The following is a 22,483-nucleotide window of genomic DNA, read 5'->3' as shown; positions in this document are numbered from 1 at the left end:
CTTTTGACTGGTTAGTGCATCTAGGTTCTTTAATCTTTAAAAGCAATTTATTCATTGTTTTGATTATTGGGCGTTACATTATTGGTTGCACACTTACATGATTATTACTTGCATGTTAGTGATTTAAGATTAAAACCGACAAAGATTACATGCAAAAAATTGTTGATATAAAGGAAAATGATATCGAAAAAGCGTTAGATTACTATAGTATAATCAAGTTGCCATATCTGTAAAACTCTCATTAGCATAAGTAAATTGTACTCCTGCATTTTACTTAAGTTTGTAATTGTCCCATAACCTATTAGTGGCGGTTCAAAAAAAAGGTAAGATATGTTATGGGTTTAAATTCCAAGTTGCGTTTGATTTGTATTTGAGAGAGTCTGTGCAAAGTGATGGAACCATCTCTCTAATGAGTAACCGTTTGAGCCCATCTAGATCTGGCAAAATGGGTATAAAATTCATTTATTGAAATGGGTCATAAATGGGACATCTCAAATTGCGTGAGCCAACCATAACGGGTTTGTAAAATGAAAAGGCAAAATAAATGAGTCTAAATGGGCAAGTTATGAACTCATTTACAACCGACTTAACCCATTTCTTAGCCCGGCTCACTTATGCGCGAGTTAGTCAAGAAAAAGAGGATGGGACACTAGGTTGCACGCTCACTCTCTTTTCTCTCTCCCTCTTCAATTGGCCGGATTTGATTCGCCGCCGCCCCCACCGCCGCGCATCTTCCGTGGCCCTCCCTCTATTCAGCTATTACAAATCGTCCAATTCAGTCGCTAAACACCACTTCCTCTATTCAGCCTCTTGATTCAAGATCAATCCCGAACTCGCCCTCACTCTCTGCTCTCGAAATCGATTCGGTTCCACCCAATCAACCACCGCCAAAAGTCCCAATTTCATCTCTGATTCAATAAAACCCTGTATCGAAGATTCGCAAAGCGAATGGAACATGCAAGTTGGGAGCCCCAAAATCGTTCCTTCAACGCCTGTTGCCAGGTTGAGCTTGAGTGATCAGGCTTTCTTTCTCTTTGCCTTCATTGTTGCACTGTAATTGTTCTTTTTTCTTTTTCTGGGTCATTTTATTTTGTGTTTTTTTAGCTGAAAGTATACAAAATTATTGCACAACTGCGGTGTTTTAAAGCTGAAGTTTGTAGTGGTGTGGGGAGTGGGGTTGATCATGATGAACTGAGTTTGAAATTTGATTGATACAGACTTCTGTTACGTTCACGAGGCTTGTGGTCACCATTGTTCTGACACTATATATAAGATAGACTGATTACGTTTAAGATTATGTGATGTATATATGTGGTGTGTGCTTGACATGCTTGATCCAGCACACTTCTCAATTGGGTCAAGGTCAATTCATGTTGAAACTACGATGATAGGAGATAACGGAACCGGTATGATCAAATTTTGTAGATTCTTAACACACTGAACCACTGTTGACCATTGAAAAGTAAAAGTTCTTGTTGCTGACTGATCTCTAATTCAATGGAAATCCATAGTTGCTTGGCTCTGATTTGAATCCTGAGACGCTTTGTGCTCATCGTGATTCAAAACATGACAGTTTCAAGCAAAAAACTGTAGAAGACAATTGCCTTCAAGATTGCTTGGAAACTTTTGCTGCAACTTTAGGTCATTTTTCCAGCTGAAGTGCTTGGTTAATTTCCATTGCAGGTTCTTTTGTCAAAGAGTGGTTGGAAGCCAATTCCTCTTGTTGACATAATAGAGGGACCTGTGGTGAAGAGAGCTTATCAGATAGCCTTGCTTTGCCTTCATCCAGATAAAATTGCAGCAGAAGGGTGCTACTTCACATCCAAAGTACGTAGCAGAACAAGTCTTCGACATATTGCAGGTGATTTTCGTTACTTACCTGATGCGTTCTATGTCGGTTTGTGATTTTGGGATAGTCAGAACACATTTTTCTCATTAATAAAAGCAGAGTTTGTCAAGATTATTGTAGATGCTGTAATCTTTTCATAAGTCACAACGTGCTAATGAATAAAAAAATCTTCCCCAGGTTTTATGCTCTGCTGTTTGCGTTTTGGGGAAGCGTGCATTTGGTACGTCGCTTTTCAATTTTTTCGTTGTTTGATTCCTCTGTTTTTAAGTATGCATGCGTCAAGCTTGTGCTCTCGCTTTCTCTGTTTGTATATGTGAGTAACATAGTCAGAACACGTTCTCTGCCGGCTTGTCTTGGTCCCACATTTAGTTGTTGCTGTTATAGTTCTGGCTTCATTGTCTCCCGATACTTGTTTGGCTATTGCACGTAAATCCTAGGAAATGATGGGGAGGGTGTTCGCCGAGTGAGATGGAGATCCCCACATTCAGGAGACCTCTCGTCCTTTACCGTGCAAAAAAATTCCTTTTTTCGTGCAGTCAAATCTCGGGATTTTGGCCCTCCTCTTGATTTGCAATCAGTCTTCATTTGCCTCGTTCAACTTTTCTCGGTTGCATTTCGGCGTGTGAACGCCCAAATTTGGCCGAGCGAATAAATATTGTTTCCATATTGCTACAAATCCCCACAGTTCCTTTCTCAAGTTCACTCATCACCTCCATGATTTAACGGCCAACTCATTTCATGCGCATTAACTTATGGATTCTTTCCCTTAATCTCTCTCATTCCAACCCCCCGCTCAATGTCTTGCCGATCTTGCCTCTTGCCTGCCATATTTTCAAGTAAAAATATTCCAGTGATTTCTCCTCTTGGTTGGCCATGATCTCTTTCCCGGTTTTGCCTCCTCAAATCTCCAAAATTACGTCGTTGGTTCAATTGGATTAAAACTTAGAAGGTCAAGATCATGAGTTAAAAAGAGAAGTTGCCCTTTTGGTCAACTAATTAATTTTGTGGTTTATAAGGCTAATTAGCCTAAATGCAAGCTTAATTGACCTTGCTTGTGATTGAATTGAGGAATGATTGCTCTCAATATCAATTAGTGATGCATTACCCTTCGAAAGGTAGAATAGGATACTATAAGATAAATGACTTGCTTATATCTCATGCACTAAATTCTAAAGAGGCTCGTTGCATATCAGGTCAATTCTCGTCTCCATTAAAGCAACTCATTCATGGTTATTGCTATCTTATTATCGTTTGCCTTGTATGGGATCATTCTTATCAAAAAGCAAATGACTTGCTTATATGTATGCACAATATCGCATTCTATTCCTTGGCAATAATGAAGGCCAACTCTTTGTGTGACAATGTTCCGTAAAAATCTTAGAACTCCCGCTATGGAAAGGTATGCAATGTGTACTCCTCTAGCTACAAACAAAAACCCTCACTCTTCCCATTTCTCTTTTTTTAGTTTTGCCAATTCGATCTTCTTATCATGGCCCTGAGCAATGCAAACCTCTTCCTCTTGGCGGCTCCTCTGAAAACACTATGGCGAGAAGCACTAGGAGTAGTGGGTTTAATTGATTTTTCTGTTTTAATCGAGCCATAATTAGGGAAAGTGATCTAAGTGAAAGTTGAAGTAGACATCCTTAGCTTCAATTGGAAACTAGAATCACTTAATTTGAAGTTTGTCAAGGCCTTAAATTGCATTAATACGTAGAAGGTCAGAATCATAGGTAAAAGAGAGAAGTTGCCCTTTTGGTCAACTAATTTATTTTGTAATTTATAGGGCTAATTAGCCTAAATGCATGCTTAAATAGACCTTGCTTGTGATTGAATTGAAGATTGATTGCTCTTAATATCGATTAGTGATGCATGACCCTTCATTGGGTAGAATAGGATATTATAAGATAAATGACTAGCTTATATGTCATGCGCTAAATTCTGAAAAGGCTCATTGCATATCAGGTCAATCCTAGTCTCCATTAAAGCAACTCATTCATTGTTATTGCTATCTTATTATCGCTTGCCTTATATGGGATTGTTCTATTCGAAAAGTAAATGACTTGCTTATATGTATATAAAATATCACATTCTATACCTTGGCAATAATGAAGGCCAAGTCCTTGGGTGACAATATTCCGTAAAAATCACGGAACTTCCGTTATAAAAAGGTATGCAATGTGGACTCTTCTAACCACAAACGAAAACCCTTGCTCTTCCCGTTTCTGTTTTTTTTTTTCTTATCATGGCCCTAAGCAATGTAAACCTCTCCCTCTTGGCAGCTCCTTTGAAAACATTACAGTGAGAAGCGCTAAGAGTAGTGGGTTTAATTGCCCTTTTGCTAAACTAATAGATTTTGTGGTTTATAAAGCTAATTAGCCTAAATGCATGCTTAATTGACCTTGCTTATGATTAAATTGATGATTGATGACAAAATTAATATCGATTAGTGATGCATGACCCTTCGACGAGTAGCATAGGACATTGTAAGCTAAATGACTTGCTTCTATGTCATGCACTAAATTCTGAAAAGACTCGTTGCATATTGGGTTAATCCTAGTCTCCAATAAAGCAACTCATTCATGGTTATTGCTATCTTTTTATCGCTCGCTTTCATTTTCTTTTCAATAAGAACAATCCCATACAAAGCAATCGATAATAAGATGGCAATAACCATGCATGAGTTGCTTTAATGGAGACCAAGATTGACCTGATATGTGACGAATCTTTTCAGAATTTAGTGCATGACATATAAGGAAGTCATTTATCTTACAATGTACCCGTCGAAGGGTCATGCATCACTAATCAATAGTGAGAACAATCAATCATCAATTCCATCACAAACAATATCAATTAAGCATGCATTTGGGCTAATTAGCCTTATGAACCACACAATCAATTTGTTGAACAAAATGACAACTTCTCTCTTTTTTCCACAATTTTGACCTTCTAAGTTTTTATCCAATTGAAGGCCTTGACAAACTTCAAATTAAGTGTTTCTAATTGCCAATTGAAGCTTAGGACATCTACTTCAACTTTCATTTAGATCACTTTCCGTAATTATGACTCAATTAAAAGAGAAAAATCAATTAAACCCACTACTCCTAGCGCTTGTTACCATAGTATTTTCAGAGGAGCTGCTAAGAGGGAGAGACTTGCATTACTTAAGGCCATGATAAAAAGATTGAATTGGCACAAGAAAAGAGAAATGGGAAGAGTGAGGATTTTTGTTTGTGGTGAGAGGAGTCCACAATGGATACCATTCTATAAAGGGAGTTCCAAGAGTTTTACCGAATGTTGTCACACAAGGAGTTGGCCTTCATTATAGCCTTTCTATAGAATGTGATATTTTGCACACATATAAGCTAGTCATTTGCTTTTCGATAAGAACGATCCCATACAAAGTAAGCGATAATGAGATAGCAATAACCATCTGTAATGGAGACTAGAATTGACCTGATATGCATGGAGCCTTTTCAGAATTTAGTGCATGACATATATGCAAGTCATTTATCTTACAATGTCCTATGCTACCCGTCAAATGGTCATGCATCACTAATCGATATTGAAAGCAATCGATAATCAATTCAATTACAAGCAATGTCAATTAAGCATGCATTTAGGCTAATTAGCTTTATAAACCATAAAATCAATAAGTTGACCAAAGGGGCAACTTCTTCCTTTTACCTATGATTCTGACCTTCTAAGTTTTAATCCAATTCAAGGCCTTGACAAACTTCAAACTACGTGATTCTAATTGCCAATTGAAGCTTAGGATGTCTACTTCAACTTTCATTTGGATCACTTTCTCTAATTATGGTTTAATTAAAATAGAAAAATCAATTAAACCCACTACTTCCAGCATTTCTCGCCATAGTGTTTTCAGAGGAGTCGCCAAGAGGGAGAGGTTTGCATTACTTAGGGCCATGATAAAAAAATTGAATTGGCAAAAAAAAAAAATAGAAATGGAAAGAGCGAGGGTTTCAGTTTGTGGGGAGAGGAGTCCACATTGCATACCTTTTGATAATGGAAGTTCCAAGATTTTTACGGGATGTTGTCACAAAAGGAGTTGGTGTTCATTATTGCTAAGATATAGAATGTGATATTTTGCATACATATAAGCAAGTCATTTCCTTTTTAATAAGAATGATCCCATACAAAGAAAGCGATAACAAAATAGCAATAACCTTGAATGAGTTGCTTTAATAGAGATTAGGATTGACTAGATATGCAACGAGCCTTTTCATAATTTAGCGCATGACATATAAGCAAGTTATTTATCTTACGGTGTCCTAGGCTACCCATCGATGGGTCATGCGTCACTAATCGATATTTAGAACATTGAATCATCATTTTATTCATAAGTAAGGTCAATTAAGCATGCATTTAGGCTAATTTGCCTTATGAACCACAAAATTAATTAGTTGACCCAATGGACAACTTCTGTCTTTTACTTATGATTCTAACCTTGTTAGTTTTAATTCAATTGAAGGCTTTGACAAATTTCAAATTAATTGCCAATTGAAGCTTATGATGTCTACTTTAACTTTCATTTAGATCACTTTCCCTAATTATGGCACAATTAAAACAGAAAAATCAATTAAACCCACTACTCCTCACGCTTCTCGCCATAGTGTTTTCAGAGGAACTGCCAAGAGGGAGAGGTTTACATTGCTTAGGGCCATGATAAGAAGATTGAATTGGCAAAAAAAAAAAAAGGAAGAGCGAGGGTTTATGTTTGTGGTGAGAGGAGTCCACATTACATACCTTTCTATAATGAGAATTCCAAAATTTTGACGGAACGTTCTTACACAAGGAGTTGGCTTTCATTATTGCTAAGGTTAGAATGTGATATTTTGCATACATATAAGCTAGTCATTTTCTTTTTGATAAGAATGATCCCAGATAAAGCAAGCAATGATAAGATAGATATAACCATGAATGACTTTCTTTAATGGAGACTAGGATTGACTTGATATGCCAAGAGCCTTTTAAAATTTAGCGCGTGATATATAAGTAAGTCATTATCTTACAATGTCTTATGCTACCCGTCGAAGTATGATCTATCACTAATCAATATTGACAGTAATCAATCATCAATTCAATTACAAGCAAGGTCAATTCAACATGCATTTAGGTTAATTAGCCTTATAAACTACAAAATCTATTAGTTAACAAAAAGGACTTCTCTCTATTCCGTATAAATCTGACCTTCTAAGTTTTAATCCAATTGAAGGCCTTTACAAACTTCAAATTAAGTTATTCTAATTGCCAATTGAAGCTTAGGATGCCTGCATCAACTTTCATTTAGATCACTTTCCCTAATTATGGCTCAATTAAAACATAAAAATCAATTAAACCCACTACTCTTAGCGTTTCTCGCCATAGTGCTTTCAGAGGAGTCTCGAATAGCTGGAGATTTGCATTGCTCAGGGCCATGATAAGAAGATTGAAATGGCCAAAAAAATAAAAAGAGAAATGGGAAGAGCGAGGGCTTTTGTTTGTGGTGAGAGGAGTCCCCAATGCATACATTTCAACAATGGGAGTTCCAAGATTTTTATGGGACGTTGTCGTAGAAGGAGTTGACCTTTATTATTACCAAGGTATTGAATGTGATATTTTGCATAGATATAAGCAAGTCATTTACTTTTCGATAAGAAAGATCCTATACAATGTAAGTGATAATAAGATAGTAATAACCATGAATGAGTTGCTTTAATGGAGATTAGGATTAACTCAATATGCAACAAACATTTTCAGAATTTAGTGCATTACATATAAGCAAGTCATTTATCTTAAGTGTCCAAAGCTACCCGTTGAAGGGTCATGCATCACTAATCGATGTTGAGAGCAATGAATCATCAATTCACTCACAACAAAGGTCAATTAAACATGCATTTATGCTAATTAGCCTTATAAACTACAAAATCAATTAATTGACCAAATAGGCAACTTCTCTCTTTTACCTATATGATTATGACCTTCTAAGTTTTAATCCAATTGAAGGCCTTAACAAACTTCAAATGAAGTGATTCTAATTGCCCATTGAAGCTTAGAATGCCTACTTCAACTTTCATTTATATCTCTTTCCCTAATTTTGGCTCAATTAAAATAGAAAAAACAATTAAACCCACTACTCCTAGTGTTTCTCGCCATAATGTTTTCAGAGGAGCCGCCAAGAGGAAGAGGTTTGCATTGCTCAGGGCCATGATAAGAAGATTGAATTGGCACAAAGAAAGAGAAATGGGAAGAGCGAATGTTTTTGTTCGTGGTGAGAGGAGTCCATATTTCACATCTTTCCATAACGAGAGTTTCAAGATTTTTATGGAATGTTGTCACACAAGGAGTTGGCATCCATTATTGCCAAGGTGTAGAATGTGATATTTTGCACACATATAAGCAAGTCATTTTCTGTTCGATAAGAACGATCCCATACACTAGCATATATGTATGCAAAATATCATATTCTATACTTTGGCAATAATGAAGGCCAACTCATTGTGTGATAACATTCCGTAAAAATCCTAGAATTCTCCGTTATTAAGGTATACAATGTGGACTTCTCTCACCTCAAATAAAAACCCTCACCCATCCCATTTCTCTTTGCTTTGCCAATTCAATCTTCTTATCATGGCCATGAGCAATGCAAACCTCTCCCTCTTGGCAGCTCCTTTGAAAACACTATGGCGAGAAGCGATAGGAGTAGTGGGTTTAAGTGATTTTTCAATTTTATTTAAGCCATAATTAGGAATAGTGATCTAAAGGAAAGTTGAAGTAGACATCATAAGCTTCAATTAGCAATTAGAATTACTTAATTTGAAGTTTGTCAAGGCCTTCAATTGGATTAAAACTTAGAAGGTCAGAATCATAGTAAAAGATAGAAGTTGTGCATTTGGTCAACTAATTGATTTTGTGGTTTATAAGGTTAATTAGTCTAAATGCATGCTTAATTGACCTTTGTTGTGAATGCATTGATGATTCATTGCTCTCAATATCAATTAGTGATGCATGACCCTTCGACGGGTAACTTAGGACACTGCAAGATAAATGACTTGCTTAAATGTTATGCACTAAATTCTGAAAAGGTTAGTTGGATATCAGGTCAATCCTAATCTCCATTAAAGCAACTCATTCATGATTATTGCTATCTTATTATCACTTGCCTTGTTTGGGATTTTTCTTATCAAAAAGTAAATGACTTGCTTATATGTATGCAAAATGTCATATTCAATACCTTGGCCATAATGAAGCTAACTCCTTCCGTGACAACGCCCCGTAAAAATCTTGGAACTCCCATTGTTAAAAGGTATGCAATGTGGACTCCTCTCACTGCAAAAAAAAACCCTCGCTCTTCCTATTTCTCTGTTTTTTTGCCAATTTAATCTTCTTATCATGGCCCTGAGCAGTGTAAACCTCTTCCTCTTGGCGGCTTCTCTGAAAGACTATGACGAGAAGTGTTAGACGTAGTGGGTTTAATTGATTTTTCTGTTTTAATTGAGCCATAATTAGGGAAAGTGATATAAATTAAGGTTGAATGTGACGTTCTGAAATTTCCGCCAATTGGAAATTATGAAATAACTGAGTGTTATGATATGTGTTTGTAGTAAATTTCTCGCCCGGAACTGATCATTCTTGGGAATGCTAACCATTAGGGAAAGGCTAATAGGGGAATTAAATTCGCGCGACTAAAGGAAATTCAATCGTGAATGAACTTCGACCATTAAATCGCGGAAGTGATATTTTGAGCCACTGTTGGCCGATCCAAGGATAGATAGGGGTCAGTTCGCCACTGTCCTAGTAGTGGATCGCGGGTGATTCCGTTGGACCACGAAACGACTTGACGAATGATTCTGAAATTATACCGAACGATCGTACCCCTCGGATCAAGTGATTGATCTTCGCGATTTTGATGACGACCGAGGTCGTCACGCACCGAACGGACTTGCACGTGACTCGATTTAGTATCAGTAATGAGTCGATTTCGCGAATTTCCCCAGCAAGCCGTCTGTTAGCTCGAGAAACGCTCGAGTTGCGTTTAATAGAATTTAATTATTGAATTTTTGCCCAAATTGGACACCGGAAAATTAGGAAGTCACGCCGGAACGTTAGGACGACGTTGCACGTGACACGTGCAAATTTTTGGTGCGCTCAAATCCTTCGGAAAAATTCGATTTGGACAAGAAACGGAGGAAGTGACCAAAATACCCCTAGGATTTATTAAAGGGCAAGCTTTAAGGGTAAAGGGCATTTTGGTAATTTTCCCCTAAAATTTTGATTGGACAATTTGACCCTTGGATTTTTGGAAAATTACAAGTATGCCCTTGGATATTTTTGTGCTAGAATCGATCTCGGCCGTCGGATCAAGATAAGATCGAATCGGGACCGTTGGATTACAAATAAGAGGAAAGGGTATTATGGCCATTTCCACCTTTGGTCAAGATTTACTATTTAGGTCAAGAACACTTCTTCTTCTCCCCATTCTCCTTCTTCCTTGCCGTGAGACCCCTCCCCCATTTAGTTTTTTTTCCTTCTCCCCACCGTGAGCTTCCTTGGTCAGTTCCTTCCTCCACCGCCGGCGCCGCCGCTTGCCAAGCCTGACCGCCTCAAGCCGCCGCCTAGCCACCAGTATCGCCCCAAGCCACCACCACCAGCCACCATTTCTCTCTCTCTCCCTCTCTTTCTCACCGTGGAGGCAAGACCCACGGCCAAGCAAGCCCCACGCCGCCGCCGCTCAAGCCGAATGCCGTCATGAGCCGTACGCCGTCGCCGTAGAGTGCCGCCGCTTCCCGTTCTAGCTGATTAAGTATAGAACTTGGTAAGTCACACTCTAATCCCGATTTAGGATATTGGGTATCGACGGATAATTTGATTTGGGGTGAAATTGACAATATGCGGGTGCGAAATAATGGGGTTTATGATTGGAATGTTGTGGCGGGCCTTGAGGATTATTTTTGGAATTTTTGGAGGACAATTTGAGGTGAATTACAAGTTGTGATTTACTGTTCACAAGCTGCGAGTTACTGTTCACAAGCTGCGAATTACTGTTCACGGGGCTGTGATGATTTGTTCGGGACGCAAGTTGGATTTTTAGAACCATTATTTAATGGCGAGAAAGTGTCGCGAAGGATCGGAATTAATCCAACGCCATTTGGATGGAGAAAATTGGCAATTTACGTGTTTTAGGCATGTTTGAATTATTCTGGATGGGGTTGATTTAATTGAGTGCTTATTTGCGTGTTTATATAGTGGACATATGTCTGTTTGGTGCACGCGTGCGGCCAGTTTGAATTAATTGTTGATATTGGCCATGTGAATTGTTGAGTGAACTCTATCTGCGTGTGACTCGACGCGTACACGGATCGCGTGTGTTGGGCCAGTTGCGTGTGGTAAATGCATATCGAGTATGTGCATGAGTAAGGAGAAGTTGTGGTGTGACAAGTGATTGTGGGAAAGTATGCGAAGGTGTGATAGTACGAGAATGGGATCGAGCCGAGTATCGTAAACTCGGGCAGCGATCACGTAGGTCTGTTGCATTTGGCACAGACTGAGGCTTGAAAAAGCAAGTATGAGAATCGGCCCGAGGCACGATCAGCTCGGGTGAGACCGGGATTGGATCGAGGCATCATAAGCTCGGGTTCCAATCATGTAGGCCTGTCGCATTTGGCGCGGGCTAAGTTGGGATCGGGCCTGGGGCGTGTAATGCTCAGGTCGCGATTGGGGCCTGAGGCGTGAACGGGTACGCGGGCCGGATGTGGTGAATGATCGCAGTGTGCCCGAGGCGTGTACTTCAACGCGGGTCACTAGCGAGGAATATGAAAGAGGAATGAGGATGGAAGGAATAGTGGGATGAGAATGGTACATGCGCATGTTTGCATCTGATGTAATTGTGATTGAGTGCGGGTGTGCGCATGATTGAGCCTGACCATATTAATTGATGTGCCTACTTTGTGATTACTTGATGTACGTGAATGTGTGTGATTGCGTAATTGTCTGGAGGTACGTGATAGCCTAGGTTGGGTTTAGGGGTGTATTTGCTGAGATATAATCTCATGGTTATGTAAACCAACAATTTTCAGAACCCCGACCTGAGCGATGAACCCTCCACCACCGCCACCAGTACGTTTTGGAGTACCAGTGCATACGGACTATGAGGTAGCTGAGTTTCCGATGGGTGACGGGATGACCTGGATAAGACACACGACGACCGTGTTTGTAGAAGTCGGAAAGCTTGCCTTAGATGAGAACCATTTTTGAGGTTGAACGTCAGGTCATCGACTCCTTTTTTATTTTGGTAGTTTCAGTAAAGTGTGCACTGGTAGTCAGAGATTTGTTTTATTGTATATATGGTGGATCAAGTTGGACAAGAAATGGAAATGTATATTCTCCAAATTCTCCCCAGTTTAAGTTTGTCCGGGTGTTTTATGGTTTCCGTTTGCGCGATTAAATCTCTGATGTTTAGTTGAGGTTGGCGATAACCTGGGACGTCGCAACTGTTCGACCGGAGGCGGGATGTCGTGGGATCGACGGGGGTTCGGGGCGTGACATTGAAGTAAACATACTAAGCTTCAATTGGCAAGTAGAATTACTTTATTTGAAGTTTGTCGAGGCCTTTAATTGTATTAAGACTTAGAAGGTCAGAATCATCGGTAAAAGAGAGAAATTGCCCTTTTGGTCAACTAATTGATTTTGTGGTTTATAAGGCTAATTAGCTCAAATGCATGCGTAATTAACATTGCTTGTGATTGAATTGATGATTGATTACTTTCAATGACTAGTGAGCCTTGGACGGGTCGCGTAGGACATTGTAAGATAAATGACTTGCTTATATATCATTCACCAAATTCTGAAAAGGCTTGTTGCATATCGGGTAATCCTAGTCTCCATAAAAGCAACTCATTCATAGTTATCACTATCTTATTATCGCTTGGCTTTTGTGCCTTTTGTGGAATTGTTCTTATCGAAAAATAAATGACTAGCTTATATGTATGCAAAATATCACATTCAATATCTTGGCAATAATGAAGGCCAACTCCTTGTGTGACAAAGTTCCATAAAAAATTTGGAACTCCCGTTGTAGAAAGGTATGCAATGTGGACTCCTTTCACCACAAAGAAAAACCCTCGCTCTTCCCATTTCTCTTTTTTTTTTTTTTTGCCAATTCAATCTTCTTATCATGGCTCTAAGCAATGCAAACTTCTCTCTCTTGGCGGCTCCTCTGAAAACGTTATGGCAAGAAGCACTAGGAGTAATGAGTTTAATTGATTTTTCTGTTTTAATTGAGCCATAATTACATAAAGTTATCTAAATAAAAGTTGAAGTAGACATCCTAAAATTCAATTGGTAATTAGAATCACTTAATTTAAAGTTTTTCATGGCCTTCAATTGGATTAAACTTAGAAGGTCAGAATCGTAGGTAAAAGAGAGAAGTTGCTCTTTTGGTCAACTAATTGATTTTGTGGTTTATAAGACTAATTAGCCTAAAAGCATTCTTAATTGACCTTGCTTGTGATTGAATTGATGATTGGTTGCTCTTAATATTGATTAGTGATGCATGACCCTTCGATGGGTCGCTTAGGATGTTGTAAGATTAATGACTTGCTTATATGTCATGCACTAAATTCTGAAAAGGCTTGTTGCATATTAGGTTAATCCTAGTCTCCATTAAAGCAACTCATTTACAGTTATTGCTATCTTATTATTGTTTGCCTTGTATGGAGCGTTCTTATTGAAAATAGAATGACTTACTTATATGTATGCAAAATATCGCATTCTATACCTTAGCAATAACAAGGGCCAACTTATTGTGTGATAACGTTCCGTAAAAGTCTTGGAACTCCTGTTATAGAATGGTATGTAATGTGGACTACTCTCACCACAAACAGAAACCCTCGCTCTTCCCATTTCCCTTTTCTTTGCCAATTCAATGTCATTATCATGGCCTTGAGTAATGCAAACCTCTCTCTCATGGCGGCTCCTCTGAAAATATTATGGCAAGAAGCGCTAAAGCCAAATATGACAGGAGGAACCGTAACCCCCCTCACCCAAAGTAGTAGCCCTACACATGCCTTAGGTTTGAAGGGTTATTTAGGACTTATGTGCATTTTGCTACACATATAAGGTCCCATTACAAGTTGGAGAGTGAAGAAGTGAAGTGGATGAGGTTGGAAGTGAAACACATGTGACGTGGGAACCATCAAGGGACGGCAAGGGCTGCGGTTGGCCCCTGGTCGAGGCGGTTCGACCCATACAAGTTAAGAAGTTAAGGTTGAAAACCATAGAAAGGAATGTACCAATGCCTGTGAAAACAAAAAGTGTTGAACTACAAGAGATGGAGTTGGAGATGAAACTGGAGATGGAGAGGAGGACGTCTAAGGTATTGGAAATGCTCTAGGGATTTGGGAGACTAAGGAAGAACTTGTAATATGAGGTCTATGAGATGTCGATTATCTTGCATTGAAATGAGTATGAGTTATAGACTTTAATTAGGAGCCTAGTGATTTAACCTACTGCTTGTTGAAATTCAAATGGGGGTTAATAATCACTTCGTATTAATTAATCAACCCATAATTGATTATGAGGTTGATTGGTAATCAAATGTATGATCAACATCAATTTCTCAAATCAAACTCAATTTTCTTGGTGAAAGATTGATTGAGTGAACTTGCTAATATTTGGATTAAGTGATTACGTGAATAAGAATGGGATGACAATGGAGACTGGTGGTCGAGAGTTTGAGGAGGTGGTCCAAGGTGGTGGTTAGACTTAGGTTTATTTGCTTAGCTTGGCAGTTATTAGGCTAGCTTAATTAACAGCCATATGAATTAATAATCAAAATAGCTCAGATTTTATAAATTTAAAAATAAAATTAAACTTAGAATCACTCCCTTAATAAATGAGTTATTTAGTTTAGAATGATACTATCATTCTCAATAAAACGAGTAGAAGTTAGGCCCGCCTTAATTTAACTCAAATGTAGGAATTAAGCTTAGTCTTTAGCATCAAGCTTACGGGGGTTCATGTCCCGAGATCTATAATAAGGCGATGTAATTCTTTACCCGACTTGGTATCTGATCAAGCTCATGGGTGACCATGTCACGGGGCGTCGAGCACAGCCATGCATATTCTTTACCCGACAAGTATCGGGTTTTTTTTCTCGTAATTTACTTTAAATCTTTTCAATTCTTGGGCATTTACTTTCCGCACTTTCAATGCATTAATAGTTCTTTTTCTTTTTAGCACAGTTAGGATAAGCCTTAGGATCACTAGTAAACTCCTAAAAATAATTACATGAACACTTAGCGATATCGAATGAACATTAGGACTCATAATTGGAAAAGACCGTTTGATCACTTTGAGGAGAAATCTAACCAAGTTAGAGGTATTGAAGGGACACTAGTAGAAACTAGGGTTAATATCACAAATCTCAAACTGATATACTTGAGATAAATTTACCTCAAACTAATTTTTTGACCACCGAAAATCCAAACTGGTACATCTATGACAATTTCACCCTCCGTCAGTTTTTGTTAAATTTTACCATCAAATTTCTGAGTTGGATGACACGTGGTAATTGACGGATATATCAATTTAGGGTTTTATCCTCCTTTTGTAATAGGTGTACCAGTTTGTGGTTTTTCATAATATTAATCCAATTTGAAGAAGGGTAAATTTATCACAAATGTACTGATTTTGGGTTTTTGGTGGTCAAAATATTAGTTTAGGATAAATTTATCACATGTGTACCAGTTTAGAGTTTTTAGTGGTCAAAAAATTAGTTTGCCATAAATTTATCATAGATGTACTAGTTTGGGATTTTTCATGATATTAACCTTAGAAACTATTAATGTAATCACGTTCCTGAACTTAGAAAACTCATTGTGTAGAAAGTGAGGCAATCTCTCGTGCCTCACTTGGTTTCTAGCCAACTCCATAAGGCTAGTGGCATCTCCCATCTCACATAGAATCCTTTAGGATTAATCTGAACATAAAAAATGAAACCAACGTTGCGCCTAATTGAGAGCCATTGACCTACCTTTTGGGCATTACCTTTAAACCCATCATTTTCCTCCAACAACTCGTGTCGATGAAAAAGAAGGGATGCAACAAATACAAACCTATAGCCATTAACCTTGTACTTCAAAGATGGGCAATCGAAATTTTTCATCATAGGATTTTGGTGACGGATGAAAATTGCCTATAGTTTCTCATCACAGGTCTTTGTTGACACATTAGAAAGGCGCCTAGAGTTTCTCATCGTAGGACTTTGGAACTACCTAGAGTTTTTTATCATAGGTGTTGAAACCACCTGGAGTTTTTTATCCTAGGAATTTGTATGCCTATGGTTCTACGCTCACGACTTGAAATGTCTAAGGTTTTTCACTTAAAAATTTGAGATGCCTAAAGTTTTTCACTCTGAATTTGAAAAGTGCCATAATTTTCGTACGGCACTCACTTTAGTGTCAAAACTTTTTACTGGATCACTTAAGTGTTCAATCGGAGAAAAATTGATCACTTAAGGGCCTCCGATAACAAATTCTAGCCGAAAGTCTTACGTGGCTTTATTAATTAGATATTAATGTCTACATGGATTTTTTATAAGAAAAAGGAAGTCCACATCGTCTACATCTTTGGTCAATCAAGTTTACACAGACAGTGGAAACACACCATTGTTGTCCTTCAAGGTGCCGTCGTCACCGAAGGCGTCGAACGAGCCATCATCTATGGCCATCGTAGATATTCTATGACTAACAAGGCGGGTTGTCATCCCTTTTCCTTCACTGTGGTAGATCAGATCTAGCCGACTTAGAGTCATGGTGATAAAGCCAACTAGATTTGGACGAGTGGCTCAAGTGGAGAAAATAGGCGAAGACTTGACAATTCTTCTTCAAGCAGCTTTTGGTGCAACTATATCAATGAGTCCCGCTGTGATAGCACTAGTCAACAAGTAGTCGATTTAATCCCTGAGTTATTTCAACGACGACAAAGGAAAGCCTTTCCCAGGGCATCGCTGTTCAGACTTTCTCCATGGAGTTTGCTAAATTCTAAATATGACTTTGATTCTATCCTAATTTATCTTTTATTTTCTGTTTCATTTTGTTTTTTTTCCATTCTCTTGCTGTTTGCCAAATTCCATTGCCAATGGTTGCACTGTAGAGGGGGAAATTGAATTTTCAAGGAAGATGTTTGATGAATGACAGAGCTGAACTCTATTTTGAGGAGTTTTTTGTTCAAGATAGTGATTCATCTTAGGTCTTCTTCATTGTCCTTAAGACGCCAAAAAATCGCCATCACTACTGCCTTCCATTGCACCCATAGCCATGCCAAGCCTACCTTTGTTTGCCCTTGTTTTCGAAAGCAATCGCTGGAGAACTCATGCCGCGGCCGCCACTGTGGAGACTAACTGTGCAACTTAAAGGGGGGACGGAGGAGTGAATAGGTTGCTTAGGAAGATATTATAATTTTTCGCAGAAAACAGCGGGTAACAGAGATGTATTGAAAAACACTAAATGTATGAGAGAAAAAGTATCACTTGTATACAAGATATATAGTGGTTCGGCTTTATCCCCAAGCCTACGTCCACTCTCACCACTAACAGTCACAAGTTGGCCGGATTGCAATAGTAATTTGCTGATCAAAGTACACTTCTACAAGCACCACTCTTATCAGATTGTAGATCACACTATCAGGAGATGGATGCTGCTATCACTTGGTACACTTGAAACTTCAATACAATTACAATGCAGCAAGTGCTATAGACAAAATAGGAGCTTTTTGCTCAGTATACAGCAAGTAAAAGATTTCAGAATTCTTGTAAGCACACACACTTACTCATAACTTGTTGGCTTCAGAGACCTTCTCGTTTATAGGCATCTTCAAACTAGTCGTTAGTGATGTCTCGGAGAGGCAAAGTAGACATTAGAGTTGTTGGAGCTGTTGTCCTCGGAACTAACTGCCCATGTAGCCTATTCCTGAACTTCTGCAGACTTTCCCGAAATAGCTTCTGCTATTTTACCGTAGCTGCGATAATGACTACCTGTCAGAACGACTTTTCTCCTTTCTACATGTAAACGTCATCTTTTGAGACTATTTATGCTAACTCCACATGTCGGCGAACCATGTGGGTCGGAAAAATTGATAAAAAGTCTCAAATTGGAATTGGCATTTAAATGATCGTTTTTTTTTAAGTGGCACTAAAGTAATCCAGCAAAAATTGTTGGAACCAAAGTGCCATACGAAAGTAATAGCACCTCCAGTGTCCTTTTCCCGGGATTTGAGGTTGTTGGCACCAAAGTAATAGGTTTTTCACTCGGAACTTGAAATTGTGTAAGGTTTTTCACTTAGAATTTGAGAAGCCTAAGATTTTTCACTCAAATTTTAAATGTCTAAGATTTTTCACTCATAACTTGAAATGTTGATATTTTTTCACTCAAAACTTGAAATACCTAAGGTTTTTCACTTAGGATTTGGAAATACATAAGGTTTTGCATTTATAGTAGCTTGAAAATTCAAGAATATTTGGATGAATCATGAGGCTTCAAAGAGCAACTCTAACTTCGGGTACTGGGAACTCTTTGGTCATCGAGGAAGCATTACATGTCAAACATGATTTAAGCAAATATACATATGTATTCATCAAAGAAATAGACCATCAAGGCCACTAAAACACATTTCAAAGCTTATTTCATCAAATCAATTGAGGTTCATGCATAAGGATTTTACCATGCTTGCATCAACAAATTTGCACTGGGGAGAACCATCATTAAGACAATCTTTAATCATAACGTAATTAATGTTAAATGAGAGATTTTCAATCGGAAATGTATTTTCACTCAGTGTCATTTAGGAAGGCTATTTTGGTCAATCCATTGATGCGGGAATATGAGTCACTCAATATTACCATTATCATCACGTCGACAAGCGTTTGAGTTTTCTCGCAAATAGTACAACCTTATCAATATGAGAGGTCTCTATCAGGATTGTAATGTCGGCCCTATCAACGACTTAGCTTAGCAAAAAGGAATATCTCCATTCATGGGTTTAAAAGAAATGATTTTCATTCATCATATCATCTAGGATTACAAGTCAAGATCCCTGCAAATGAGATAGAACCTATATTGCCCGCACTTCTTTAAGCGAAACTTTTAGCATTTGAAACTCCTACATTAACTTAAGTACTCTCATATGAAGAGACTTTATAAAGGATGTAATGTAAGCTCAATTAAGGGGTGAGAAATGAAATGATTCGTAAAGCCCAAAGATTTTTCATCAAAGGGGTTTTGAAGTTGGTAAACACATCGGCACCATTACCAATCTTCTCCTTGACTAGGGATTGTCTTTTCGTATAGATTCTTCATCGACTATGAGAGCCAACAATGTTTTTTTATTTGTGAGATCACAGGACTAGAGATGACTTTCACAGACTTGGCCTTTGGTTGCATCCTTTCACTCATTTTTTCTCCCTTTTTTTATTTAATTTTGACTTTTTTTTTTGCTCTCATTTTTTCTTCAACACATTTCTTGTAGTGCCGCAACGAACCAATCAAACTTTGACTTTTGTGGTGCCATTAGCTTTTGAACAATTCAGCATTTTGGGCTGTCGGGGTCTTCATCTTGAGTTGACTCTTTGTACCATGCTCTCTTAATGCAATAACTCATTTACCTTGCCCCAATGTTGAGAAATGAATTTGCAGCCTCAATTGGGCTATGGAAGGGATAAAAGTGTGTAGGATGTAGGAAAAAATGCTTTCATCATTTTAGGACTCTTAAATTCACATTTGAGTTCACCTGCATCAAAGATAATTGAAGATTGATGCAAGTGAATGCAAGAAAATTCAATGCATTTTTCTCGCCTCATGATGTCAACTTTACCTCCAATCTGTCCCGGTATTGGGTGGTTCTTGATAGGGGTAATTTGAAAGAATTCTTTAAACATTAAAGCTAATAGGGGCTAAGCAATGGTTTACCTGCACTTGGGGTGTTTGCCCGAGGATTTGATGGATTGCCTAATGTGTGCTCGCCAGCAGGACTTGAGAAGACTTAACTACTGGGGGTTTTCACTCGAGGATTTGACGGATTACCTAGTGGGTCCTTACTAGCAAGGTTTGAAAAGGCTCAACTTAAGCACCTGGGGATCCTCGCCTGAGAATTTGATGAGTTGCCTGGTGGGTCCTTGCCAGCAGAGCTTGCAAAGACTCAAATATTGAGCACTTAGGGGTCATTGCCCGAGATTTTGATGAGTTACCTGGTGGGTCCTCGCGGGCTTGAAAAGACTCAACTAATAAGCACTTGAGGGTCCTCGCCTAAGATTTGATTGGTTGCTTGGTGGGTCCTTGCCAGCAAGGTTTGAAAAGACTTAAATATTAAGCAACTGGGGGTCCTTGCCCATGAATTTTCCTTATGGGTCCTCGCCAACAAGGATTAATTATTTGAAAGGTTCAAAGATTTCTTAAAAATCTTCGAGCACCTGGAACTCAGATCAAAATCTTGAAGAAGACTTATTAAATAAACATTTGGAACTCACATTAGGTATTTGGAAGGTTCGAATATTTCTGAAAAGCCTTCGAGAACCTGGAACTTACATCAAATTCTTGAAAAGACTAATGCCTGGAGAACATTTCAGATATTCAAGTGTTCGAACATCTGTAATTCACGTCAGGTATCCAAAAAGATGAACACCTAAAAGTCAGATTAGGTAATTGAAGATTCAAATATCTGGAAGTCGCATAGATATTTGAAAAGTAAACACTTGGAGAAGTCACGTAAAGTATTTGAATGTTCAAAGATCTGGAATTCATGTTAGATATTCGAACGATAAATAGCTTGAAGTTACATCAGGTATTTGAAGGTTCAAACATATGAAATTCATGCCAGATATTCGAAAGATAAACACCAGGAAGTCACATCAGGTATTTAAAAGTTCAAGCGCTTGACTAGGGTTTTGAATGCCTTAATGAAATACTTGGAATTCTCATCAGATACTCGAAAAAGTTTCTGAACACTGGAATTCTCATCGGGTTCTAAGCAAGAATATGGAACCCACATCAGATACTTGAAAACCCTTGATCAACCAATACTTGGAATCTCATCAAGTATTTGAATGTCTTGATAACAAATACCTGGAATCCTCATCAGGTACTGAAAATTGCTTAAACGATTCTGGGTTAAGCAAAGTACTCGTCGGATGACTCTAGTTTTCATATCATGCACTATTAGAGCAAATATACATGTATTCCATGAAGACATATCTCCGAAAAAACTCATTAATTTAAGTGTCCAAATTTTAAGAGACTTTATTAAGGAACTTAATGAAGGCTCAACTAAGGGCGAGGAAGGAAAGGATTTGTTAGGCTCAAATATTTTTCATCAAAAGGGTTCAAAGTTGCTGATCATCTCGGTATCATTATCAATCTTCTCCTTCGATGGGTATTGTTTTCTCGTGTAGATGCTTTGTTGGTCACGAGAGTCCAACACTAATATCTTTTGGAATATTATGTAATCACCACCATCGCATTTGGGAAAATCTTCACAAATACTTTTTATTCCCACCGACAATTGGGCTTCATATCAATATTTTCACTCTTTTTTTTTTCGAATTTTCCTTTTTTCTTCTCTTTTCGAATTTTCTTGCACAAATTTTGCATGTGAAAGAGCCACAGACTCATCAAACTTTAATTTGCGATTCCATCGGCTCTTGAACAAATTAGCAATTTGGACTCTCGGGGTCTTAATCTTCAGCCGACAAGCCGGGTCATGCTGTTTCAATACGGTAACTCATCTACCTTGCCCCAGTGAAGGGATGATCACCAACTAGATTTGAAAAATGAATTTGCAGGCTCAATTGGGCTATGCAAGGGATAAAAGTGTAAACGATAGAGAAAGAAATGCTCTTTATCATTTTAGGACGCTTAAATACCCGCTTGAATTCATATGTATTAAAGATACTCGAAGATTGATTCAAATGTGGGCAGGAAAGTCGGTTCATTTTGAGCAATCCTGTAAAACAGTAAATTACAATCTCAATTAATATAGCTCTCATCAGAAAAACTCTTACAATTTGTTCATGGAAGGCTGATCCTAGGGGAATTTACACAAGCTAGAGGACCTAAAAAGGTTGCTGACTTATGAGAAAGGCTAATTTGGCTTGAACGGTGTTCTTCCCAAGGCGCCAAAAGCAAAACTGAAGCATTGATCCATTTTGCATATATCTCCAGTGAAGTTTTGTTTTGTTTACAATTATGGTGTTTCACTTGTGCGATGGTTTTGTTTACAATTCTATCGGTGGATCTATGCTCAATTGAGGGTATGAGTAATCTGTCTTCGGGTTTGAGCGTGTCTGGTCGCTTCACTTGTGGAAAAGGCAAAAGTTTCGGGAAGTATTAAATAACGGGGGTGTAGCTTTTGTGCCGAAACTGTTGAGTGATGGTCTATTTTGGCTTAAGCTACCTTATTTCCTTATTAATCATGAGGTAACTACCTTCATGGTATTCTACTGCCAAGTGATTTCTTGCTAGTTGTATGGTTTCATTTTCAGGTTGATAGGTTGATTCTTTAGGTAGTGCTGGTAATTGGCAGATTTTTCATTGGTGGTGCATAGAGCAAATATTCAGCTTCATATGACTGAGTTTTCATTGGCTAAGT

General features: G+C 38.3%; 1 long non-coding RNA gene across 2 annotated transcripts; it reads left to right on the top strand.

The window, feature by feature from the left end:
- Positions 1-558: 558 nt before the first annotated feature.
- On the top strand, positions 559-22,391 carry LOC115661642 (uncharacterized). 2 transcript variants are annotated; one of them, XR_008818417.1, is made up of 3 exons: positions 559-1,002; positions 1,684-9,382; positions 12,397-15,247. It is a non-coding gene; the product is annotated as an uncharacterized LOC115661642 (long non-coding RNA). The 2 variants fall into 2 exon arrangements; XR_008818418.1 differs by lacking the exon at positions 12,397-15,247 and adding an exon at positions 22,377-22,391 and having other exon boundaries at positions 580-1,002; positions 1,684-2,069.
- The last annotated feature ends 92 nt before the right edge of the window (positions 22,392-22,483 follow it).

The sequence above is a fragment of the Syzygium oleosum genome, unplaced genomic scaffold (assembly GCF_021117445.2).
Source record: "Syzygium oleosum isolate NSW1041296 unplaced genomic scaffold, Sole_v2.1 Sole_v2.18, whole genome shotgun sequence".
NCBI classification, from domain to species: domain Eukaryota; kingdom Viridiplantae; phylum Streptophyta; class Magnoliopsida; order Myrtales; family Myrtaceae; genus Syzygium; species Syzygium oleosum.
This window is presented reverse-complemented; position numbering and strand designations above follow the sequence as displayed.